Genomic DNA, 11,709 nt, shown 5'->3' with positions numbered 1-11,709 from the left:
ACCTCAAAAAGTATTCAACATCGTTAGTAATTAGGGAAATGCAAATTAAAACCACCTTAAGATTTCACCTTACCCCAGTCAGACTGGGTAAGATGAAGAGAACAAATGATACCAAATGCTGGCGAGGATATGGAGAAAGGGGAACGCTCATTCACTGCTGGTGGGATTGCAAACTCATGCAACCCCTATGGAAAAACGTGTAGAAAAATATAAAAAAACTAACAATGAACCTACCATATGACCTGGTTATACCACTCCTTCGCATATACCCAAAGGACTCATCATATTGAAGAGACACTTGTTACAACCATGTTTGTTGCTGCTCTTTTCATAATAGCTAAGAGATGGGAGAAACCCAAGTGCCCCTCAACTGACAACTGGCTAATGAAAATGTGGTACATTTACACAATGGAGTTCTACTCAGCAGTAAAGAAAGATGAAATCATGAAATTTGCAGGTAAATGGATGGATCTAGAAACTGTTATACTAAGAGAAGTAACACAGACTCAGAAAAACAAACGACGTATGTTCTCCCTCATTTGTGGATCCTAGCACCAAATCCTTATAAATGGAATTGCACTGAAATGGGCCAGCCCCGGGAAAACAGATGATGCAGTGACCCAAAAGTTCAGTGCCTTGCCACAATGGGAGGAAGATTGTCCCACACCTATCACCCCCTCCAAGGCTCAGGGACTTTGGTGGAACAGGTTTGTGAAAAGAACGTTAAGAGCCAGAGGAAGGGGTGGAGTGTTGGCTGGGAGTGTTCTCTAACCCTATGCTGGCAAGTTATAGTCACACCTCCTTCCCACACTCATGAAGGAGTTGGAGGAAGTCAGTTACCCCTGCCACCCAATCAGTTGACCTTAGCTGCATGTGGGGGAGGGGCTAAGGATCTATAAGCCAAGAATGTCATGAAGCACCTCTCTCCTCATTTTGTGCAGCTGTTGGGAAGTCACAGGATCTATATTTGAGTGTGGACTTTCCAGTGTAGCTGTAAAATGGGGGAGGGGGCACCCACTCTTCTGCAAATAAACCCCCATCTTATGCTCTGTTAGCAAGTCCAATAAACTCATTAGGAGTTTTATTAAAAAAAAAAAAAAGAACAGAGCTAATTAGTCCACCAAAGTTGACTCCATGTTAACAAATTTTTTGGTCTTTGATTTCTTATTCCTATTTTTCCCCCCCTTAAACTTTGTTGTATATGTATTTTTATATCACCTGCTTCAAGTTATTTCTGGAAAAATGTCTTAAAAATTGCCTTTCTTTGGAGTAATAATAATAATTTGTTTAAAAAAAGATTTCATGATGAGGGTGTTTATCCAAGAATGCAAAGATAGTCTGAAATATACAAATTAATAAATAATACAGACTGTGAAGAGAACCCAGGCCCCAAATCACACACCCATATAGAAAAGGGAATTTTATCATTTTTTGGAAAATAGAATGAACTGGAGATTATCGTGTTACATGTAACAAGCCAGTCACACAAAGCACAAATCACCTGTTTTCTCTCGCACGCAGAATCTGGAGGTTTGGGGGAGCCTAAACATAAAAGGGGCCCCACTCGGGATGTGGAAGTGGGCAGGGTTCTGTTTTCCGGGATGGTCTGCCCTGGGCCTGGGTGCCTGAGCCACCACAGGGTCCAGAATCTGGTGCAAGGGCCCTGGGTGGCTCAAAATCCAGACTCTCACAGGCCTCAGGTTCTTCAGACAGTGGGAACAAGGGCCACTGACAGAAAACCCAATTAAAGTAACTGAAAAACCATCAGCAGAGTGAAGGAGCATGAGAACCACGGGCATGGCAGGTGGTGGAAAACAAGTCTGTACCCGGTATTGGAAGAGTAATCCAGGAAGATCCTCTTCCAAAATTGTGAAGCTTCATACTGTTTCTGGCAGGAAAACAGAGCCTTCAGCCTCACCAGTCAGGCATCAACTGTCTCAGAACCCTTGTGCAGCTTTGCTTTAACTGCTTTAACTGCTTTAACTGCTCTCTGATCTGATTGGTCATACACTCAGAACTCAGTCAATCAGACTGTTCTGGTGGGATGGACTTTCCTGATTGGGCAGAGTGGAGTCATGTGACCTGTGCCTTGCCGGTAGAGAAGTGGTGCTTACCCTGGGTGGAGGGAGAGGGTTGGTGAATTCTTCTAGACAGGGTTGGGACAACTTTTGCATGCTCAATACATTGTTTGCACGGATGTGCCTGCTCATGCCCACCTCTCCCACCCCTCTGCCTTGTGTCCACAGAAGACTTCACAGTAGCCCTTCTTCCCTTCCCAGGACCCATTTCAATTTGTTTCTGTGCTCTTGCCTGTGTGCTGGGGCTAGCTGCTTCAGTTCCTTTCTCAACTCTCCTGATAGGACTGTGACCTGGAATGGGAGCCAAATAAACCCTTTCCTCCCCTAAGTTCTTTTGCTCAGGGTGCTTTACCATAAGCTACAACACCCAGAATCTCCGAATAAATGAATACGTACATACAAACATACATACATATATAAATAAAATCACTGAAGATGACCAACCTGGCCTGATCAACCTTGTCTGGGGGTTGGGGTGTGGTACAGCTCTATGTGTCATGTTTGAGATGCCAGATTCGATTCCCCTGAACCTGGCGGGGGGGTGGTGAGGCGGGACACGTGGCTAGTCACCCAGAAAGGAAGAGCTTTGTGAGGGGTTGGCTGGTGTGGGTGAGTGTATTTAGTATCTTGTATTTAATTTAAACATTGAAATATATTTATATAACTTAAATACTAAACTACAGCTGTTTCTAATTACAAGCTTGCTAAATTCTCAAAACTTTGATAAAATCTGCTCTCACAAGGCAGAATTAAGGAGCAAATAGCACTAACACCCAAAAATGATAGATTGTATTTTAAGTTTATATCTGAGGCTGAGGCCGGGGCTGGAGCTTGTGGTAGGTCATCTGCTTAGCATGTAGGAAAGGCTGCGTTCAATCCCCTGCACCAAAACAAATGATAAACTATGTAATTTATGAACATTATTGGTAGGAATGACTCACAATATAGACAGAATCTGGACTAATGACGTTTAATTAACATTGCTCCAAAAATCTGTTCATCATGCAAACAAGTGAACTGAGCCACTTGCTCCTGGGATCTGGGCACCTGATCTTGATCCCTAGGACCCCACTTTGCCCTCCATCTAAGATAGTGAATGAATGTGGGTGTGCTTGAAGTAGCATGCAAGAAGCCGTGTATTCATATTCGTGCTCTCGTTGAAGACCGTGAGAATTACTGAGGATCTGCTTGACATTGGTGTAGGGGATATTTTAGGCCTAGGGATAAAAAGGGCAAGATTCTCTGATAAGGATGGATCAAACTTCGTTTCCCAATTGATGCTGGAGAAACTGTTTATGGTGAAGCCTGACTCAGGACCACAGTTCTATAAGATATCTGAAGGAACAAATCCTCTTTTTTTTTTTTTTTTTTTACAGCTTTGTAATTTTTCTCTTTTATTAAAAAAAGTTATATAATTTATGCTCAGTAGAAACAAATTTAAATAGAAATAGGTATACATAGAAAAGCCATGTGCCTATGCTGCAGGATTGCACGACACGGGTGCACTCACATACATGCAGGTAATATACTCATACACATTAAAAAAAAAAAGACAAAAAGAAAAAGAAAAGAAAAAAGCTATTTGTAGGCTATGTTATGGTCTTGTTTGGGAACAACTATGATGGTGCCAGTATCATTCAATTCATTAACTGATCAGCAAGCCAATTGAATTTATTTATTTATTTATTTATTTAATTTAATTTATTTTTTGTGCCAAGGCTCAACCTAGGGCTTTATGCATGCCAAGCAAGAGCCCCCTGGACATGGTGCGGTCAGTGGGCTACTGGGACACTGTATACCCGTGAGGAAGCCATACTAATGGTCCAGTGCCCTCACTGGTCACTTTAAAGGTTTCATTCCAAGAAAAGAAAACGAGCAACTTGAGTTCTTTAAAAATCTTTGATTATTTATTATTTTTACTTTATGTGTATGAGTGCATTGTCTGCTTGTGTGTAGGTGCACCTGTGTTGTGGAGTGCCCATGGAGGTCAGAAGAGGGTGTCGAATTCCCTGGAACCGGAGTTACAGACAGTTGTCAGCTGCCATGTCAGTGCTGGGAACCAAGCCTGGGACCTCTGCAAGAGCAGCCAATGTTCTTAATCACGGAGTCATCTCTCTAGTCCTTCATTTTTTTTAAAGATTTTTTTTATTTTCTTGTGTTTATGAGCGTTTTGCTTGCATATATGTAAGTACACCTATGTACAAAATGCCCAAGGAATCCAGCAAAGGGTGTTGGATCACCTGGAACTGGAGTTACAGATGGCTGTAAGCTGCTATGTGGGTGCTGGGAACCAAACCATGTTCCTCTGTAAGAGCACCCAGTTCTCTTAACCAGTGAGTCATCTCTCTAGCCCCACAACTTGAGCTTTTAAAAAAGAGACAAAGTTAGGCATGGTGGCCACATGCTTTTAATACCAGAACTCAGGTGGCAGAGACTGGCAGATCTCTGTGAGTTTGAGACCAGCCTGGTCTACATAGCAGGTTCCAGGACAGTCATGGCTGTATAGTAAAACAGTCTCAAAAAACAAAAACAGAGAGAGTGAGAGGGTTGAGGATGCAGCTCAGTTGGTAGCATGCTTACCTAGCATTCATAAAGTCCTGGATTTGATCCTCAGCACCCTTAAACCCATAGTGGTGGCACACACCTGTAATCTTAGCACTTGGAAGGTAGAGGGAGGAGGACCAGAAGTTCAAGGTCATCCTCTGCTACATAGCAAGTTCAAGGCCAGCCTGGGTTACATGAGACGAGAGAGAGAGAGAGAGAGAGAGAGAGAGAGAGAGAGAAAGGGAAGGAAGAGAAGGAAGGAAAGGAGGGAAGGAAGGAAAAAAGAAAAAAAAAAAAAAAGAAAGAAAGAAAGAAAGAAAGAAAAAGAAAGAAAGAAAGAAAGAAAGAAAGAAAGAAAGAAAGAAAGAAAGAAAGAAAGAGAAAGGGAGCACAAGACCTTAGTGAGGACTTTGACAAGAAGCCTGTGTGGAGGCTTAGTGCAAAGGGGGGCCCCAAAAGTGGGAGGGGGTGTTGGAGGTAACTGATGATCACATCAATTTTGTCTTAGGTCAACCTAATTCTCACCTTCCAAGATGAAAAGATTTACTGTCTAGTCTGGGATGACCACTGGAACTGTGCCTCTCACAGACAGCTCTTGTTAAGGCCCTTGGCAGATGTGAGGAGACAAAGCCCAGCTCTGTGCACTTCTCCACCTGCCTCTGTGAAGAAGTTAGTCAGCGGAGAAAGTAGAGAATATTTAGTATTTTTCTTCTTCCTTCCCACCTTTTCCCTTGCATCCCCTTCTGTCTCTGTCTGTCTGTCCCTGTCTGTCTTCCCCTTTCATTCTTTTCCTCCTGAGCTTCTCTCCTTTCCTTCTTCTCTGGTTAGTCAGAACAACTAGTGATAAGTTCCCTAACTTCAAATGTGTCTCTTGCTTCTCCCAAACCTGTCCCTTATTGTCTGACACCTTCTCCCTCTATCTAGCCCTTCACACCTGGGGGCCAGGATAGGGTAACACACAAAACCCACTGATTCTTAATCCTTTCCTTCTAACCTCACACATTCTAGAGGTACCATGTCAACTTTGGTGTCTTCAAAGTGGATCCTCATATTCCTGATTATGTATTCAAGACCCAGCCACAATCTCAGACAACTTAAAAATAGATGCCTTGAGTAAATCAATAAAGGATGGTGATTACACTATTAATATAAACAGACAACCCCACCCCCAAAACGGGTTATAAAAACAACAACAAAACCTCAGTTGAGAAATTGAAATTAATGGTTAACCTGTTTTGATTTATGGATGTGACTTGTGTGTCAACATTTTTAGTCTTTACGTAGTTAATAGGAGATGTGAGAACTAATAAAAACCACTCATGTGACAAGCTTCAAACCTAAATGTTAATGATGAAATACAAAGTGCCACTTCCTTTCCTAAAGGTTGATATGTTAAGCAGCAACCCAAGTTCAACTTCCCACTGTTGATAAGGAGATGCCTTAGAAAGAGGAGAGATAAAGCACAGATTTTCTTCCCGGTTCAAAATTCCTAGAATTAATTATATGATCAGGGAAGCTTGGGACTCAAGCTTTAGTACAGAAAACGAGACTCTCAAATCACTCCTGTCTCTGACGTCTTAACTGACCTGTAGGTGGCCTTGGATCTTAGCAGCCCTGCAGTCAGCCCTGCCCACTGCATTCCTTTGCCTGGCAGCCAGTTCTTTGCTCCTTTGCTTCCTGAAGGTATTTTCTCTGTGTCCAGTCATTTCACTACCTTGTCACCACCCCAACTGTAGAACTGCAGGTTCAGATGAGGGTAAAGTAGCTCTGAGCAGAAATCTGAATGTAAGAACACAGAAGCCAGATCTCTACCCAGAAGGCAGACTCTCCAGGGCTCATGGAAGGTGTGTTCAGAAATCAGGTGACATCAAGGAACAAAGAATGACAGAAACACTCTTTTCAATGCTGTCCTTTGGCAACTGGCAAGGTGGTTCTGCATGTCTGTGTTTCCCACAAAGCTCTGTTCTCAGTGGACATTTGTGATATTACAGATGAAGAGATTTGGAGGTGGGCTCAAAAGCACCCAGGACTGGAGCTCCAGTAAGGAGGCAAGTCCTCATTTCCCTTATCTTACCCACGCCTTCTACCCAGGGACAGGTCTCTGACCACCACACACCCCTTGTTTTAAATTTCCACGGATCTTACAGGGTAGCAGAGGCCCTTCAGTCTGTGCCTGAAATGCACTTATTCAACAAATACTCTGACTTTAAAGAACTTATGGCTTAGTGGTGATTACAGGGAAAAGAATTCCAAGATTTTGGAGGCCTAAAGCATTTTCTGGAATAGGAAGGTGATAGCACGTGGGCATCCTCTGTAGGGACGTGTCATCTTTTCAATCTGTGATATTGAAACCAAGAGTCTGTATCCAAATTCACCAGCTCTATGTCCTGAGTGCAAGGTTAATTTCAGACTGGTCCTTAAGGAGAGCCCTTTCATAGGCCATTCCTTCCTGGGTTGTTTCTGAGGTATTGCCTGATACAAAGCATCCTTTTGTATTTAAGCATACTCACTGATTTAGAGTCATGGGCACATCTGATAAAAAGCACAGAGTATAGGTCTGGGAATTTTCTGTGTTCCCATGTTGGAATGGCTCTGCTGGCCTTATTTAAAAGAATATGTGCTAATCCATACAAAAAAAAAACCCACCAGCTTCATAAGCTGAATTTTGCCGTTATATTTTTGATGATTCATTTGACAACCAGCAGAAGGCTACAGTTTGCTATCTGGGCTCTTCACTTTATGAAATCACTATGAATCTTAAACTGATCCACATGATCAAAGTCAGACAATAGTTCAAGATGTTTCACCACCACAATTAATTAATACCTTTGTCTTTCATAGTATAATTCTATCCTCAGAGTTTTGACTGTAATGAACCTAAGGTGTCATATGTAAACCACCAATTTTAATGAATGTCTCTGTATTTCTAAACTATTGTGTGTTTTATAACCTATATTAATCTATTGGATTACACATTACATGTCTCTTTTTTTTTTTTTTTTTTTTTTTTTGGTCTTTTTGAGACAGGGTCTCCCTGTAGCCCCAGCTGGCCTGGAACTCGCTATGTAGACCAGGCTGCCTCGAACTCACAAAAATCCACCTGCCTCTGCCTCCTGAGTGCTGGGATTAAAGGCATGTGCCACCATGCCCAGCTACATTACATGACTTTTAAAAAATTATTTATTTTTATTTTATGTGTATGAGTGTTTTGCCTGCATAAGTACACCCATGTCATGCAATGTGCAAGGAGGCCAGAAGAGGGCATTAAAGCCTCCGGAACTGGAGTTAAGGACAGTCCTTAGTTGCTATGTGGGTGCTTGGAATCGAACTCGGGTCCTCTGGAAGAGCAGCCAGTGGTCTTAACTGCTGAGCCATCTCTCTAGCCTGATGATGCTACACATTTTTAAGACTGAGTTATCTTGTGCATAATGAGCTCCCCTTTTCTGCAGGGAGGGGCAATGATGGCTAGAACCTCACATCAATGTGTATTTGCTGCCCAAGCATGGGTATGGGCCTTTGGGAATTACAGTCAGTAGACGCTGTAGCTCTAACTGTCCAAATCCTCTTTTCTACTTTTTCCCTTTCATTTTTCTCATCTGTTATGCAGTGGTATTAAATTTTATAATGTCAAAATTCCTTTATGAAGGGTTGAATGATCTATTATTCTATGTTCTATAATGGGCATTTGTTTAATTGATAAGTTTTTATACAATGAAATACTTTATGAGTGTTTTTTGTTTATTTTTCTTTTATGTGTATGAGTGTATTGCCTGCATGTATGTAAGTGCACCTGTGTGGCACAATGCCGGCAGAGGTCAGAAGAGGACATCAAATCCCCTGGAACTGGAGTTACAGATGGTTGTGTTAGTGCTAGGATTTGAACCTGGGTCATCTGTGAGGGCAGCCAGTGCTCTTAACCGCTGAGCCATCTTTCCACTCGAAGTTTTGTTGTTTTTTTTTTAATAACAAAATGCATAGGAACCACCCTAAATCCTGCACCTTCTGCAGCTAAAGTGCAGCACAGAATAACATATTGTGTTCAGGGCAATGATCCCGAGGCACTGCAGGATGCTGCATCAGTAGGAGGAGGTTTAATTATGTCCATTAGGCTACGTATTAAAGCAAGGAAATGGACTGAGGCAGTTTAGAGAGATTTCAGACAAAAAGTGTCTTCTCATTAACCCATAGTTAATCAGAAACCCAATTAACCAGTGCGCTCTGTTCCAAGACTTCAGTTTTCAGACTCACTTATTCTTTTTAATAACCGTGACCAAGTCACTGATCCAAATGCCAGCATTCCACATTTACACACAAAATCAATGGATTCTTTCTGCCTTGAACTACTGATTTTCAGTGAGGCAATCATGTTTCAGAGACAGTTGTTCCAGTATGAAGCCAACCTGGATGAAATGTAAGATTTTCAGTTTTGCTTTAAGCATTCTGCATATGTTCAATAACTTACAGATTATGAATATTTTTATTTAGTATTTTTATTTTTTGTGTATGAGTGTTTTGTCTGCATGTATGTAAGTGTACCCATGTCGTGTGATGCTCATGGAGGTCAGAAGAGGGTGTCAGATTCCCCTGGAACTGGAGTTATGGATGGTTGTTAGCCTTTCACCCCACCACTCAGCCCTTGAGAGGCAGAGGCAGGCGGACCTCTGTGAGATCAAGGCCAACCTGGTCTAGACAGCAAGTCCCAGGCCATCTGGGACTACAGGAGCGCAAAAAGACCCAAAAAGGCGAGGGCGGGGGCCGAGAATGTAGCTCAGTACCCCCCCCCACATATTAGAAAACAAGATCATTATTAATGATCTAAACTAGTAGAGCCATTATAGAAGACATGGAATAGATAAAAGCAATCCCATCACTGAGTAGCCATCTAAAGGAGATCAGTACATCAGGAACACCTGCACACCGGTAGCACTACTTACAGTAGACAAGATATGGAGTCCACCCGAATATCCATCAGAGAATCACTGGCTAAAGAAACTGTGGCTTAAATACTGTGAAATACCATTCAGTCATGAAAGAAATGAAGCCCTGTCCTTTTCAACACCATGGATGGGCCTGGAAGTCTTTATGTTAAGTAAAATAAGTCATACAAAAAGACGAATACTGTGATTTCACTCCCATGTAGACTCTAAAAAAGTTGAACCTATGAAAGTTGAGAATCAATAGTGGCGACTAGAGGCTGAGGAGAGTAGGGAGTGGGGCAGGATAGAGAGAGCTTGGTCCATGGGTATAATGGGGCAGCTAGATAGCAGCAACTGTATGGTTCAGTAGACTCAAATACCTAACAACAATCACAACAATCATATTGCACATCATGTCTATGTATCATAACAAGTAGAAAGAAGAGTTTAATGTTCTCAACATAAAGAAATGGTGACAGTTGATTGGGCTGACTTGATGGCTCAGTGAGTAAAGGCACTTGCCACCAAACACAATGACTGAAGTTTGATTCCCAGAACCGACATGGGTGGCACACTGTCACCCATACCTCCCCCTACCCTCCCCGACAAAAAGTATATATAAATGTACTATGAATATTTTAGAAAAGCAGTTCAATGTGACAGATCTGCTAATTGTCCTGATGTGATCAGTATACAATGTGCACATTAACCAAAACATTATGTTGTACCCCACAAATATGTACAATTATTATGTCAATCAAAAATAATTTTAGGGGCTGGAGAGATGGCTCAGTGGTTAAGATCACTGGCTGCTCTTGCAGAAGATCTGGGTTCAAATCCCAGTACCCACATGGTGGCTAACAACCATTCATAACTCCAGTTCCAGGGAATCCAAAGAACTCTTCTGGCCTCTGAGGGCACTGCATGACACAAGTGCACTTACATACCTGCAGGTATAACACTCATATACATAAAATAAAAATCAATTAATACAAAAATTTTTAAAGAAAAGATAAAAAACAGTCGAGTAAATGGGTGGACTTATGCACATGTTGATATAATTTCTAGCTGTATTTTTCTTAGTTGTGTTGCTAAACATGACACATGGAGTGGGGGGTGAGGCAGATAGACACAAAGAGTGATTGTGCTAGGTGCAAATGAATGCAAAGAATTAGAAGTCTACAGTAACCCAACCCACCAGCACAAACTCATCTGTCATTGGGCCAAAATATCACCAGACAAGAATTAAAGCACCTCAAACCTCCATTCGGGTAGGTGCTGGGAGCTCAGCAGACCACCAGAGTGTGCTGGGTTCTGGCCTCCCCCTGGCCTCTAACTACCAGGGGGCCTGAGAACCCAGGGGAAAGGCTAACAGCCCCTGATTCTGCTTCCACGTGGTGGTGAGCTTCCCCTAATTGCGCCATACCATTCCATACCTGGGATTTGGTGAGGCCCCTCGCAAGGCCCCAGGGCAGATCTGCCTTTGGTAGGCTAAGGCTGGGATCTCAGCAGATCACCAGAGAGTGCCAAGTTCTGGCCCCCCTCTGGTTTCCCTCTGGCATAGGGTTGACAACCCACAGGACTGCCTGAGAGAGCCTGGATCCTGCCTCCATGTGGTGAAGGAAGCCTGAGTGTACCTGACTGGAACCTGAATTGGGCTTCTGTGGGTACCCCTGAATAGCTGATCTGAAGCTATCAGTTCCCTCCAAAATAAACCTGAGAGAATATGAACCCTGTACCAACCAGCTTTACATAACCAATAAAGAAAGGATCTAGGCACCCAGATAACACAAACAGAAGCATACTTCAACTTAATTCTCATATCAGAATCATGAACAACAAAAAAAATTCACATGCCAAAAGCAAAACAAAAGAATAATAAAATGGAAAGACAAAACACTATGTCCCCAGCAAAGCCCACCAATCCTGTAGGAGAGTTCTACAAGGAGATAACCCAGGACACTGAATTTAAAAGAGCAATCATAAACATGATCAAGGAATTCCACAAATTTAAAGAACACACAAACAAACAAATCAAAGAGTTAAAGAAGATAGGGATAAACTTCTGAAAAAATTCACAAAAGAGCTAGAAACATTGAAGAAAACTCAGGCAGCAATGAAGAAGGAAGTGCAAAACTCAATAAGCCAACTTGAAACAACAGGGGAAAGAC

This window comes from Nannospalax galili, unplaced genomic scaffold (genome assembly GCF_000622305.1).
Source record: "Nannospalax galili isolate Female #2095 unplaced genomic scaffold, S.galili_v1.0 scaffold161, whole genome shotgun sequence".
Classification (NCBI taxonomy): domain Eukaryota; kingdom Metazoa; phylum Chordata; class Mammalia; order Rodentia; family Spalacidae; genus Nannospalax; species Nannospalax galili.
This window is presented reverse-complemented; position numbering follows the sequence as displayed.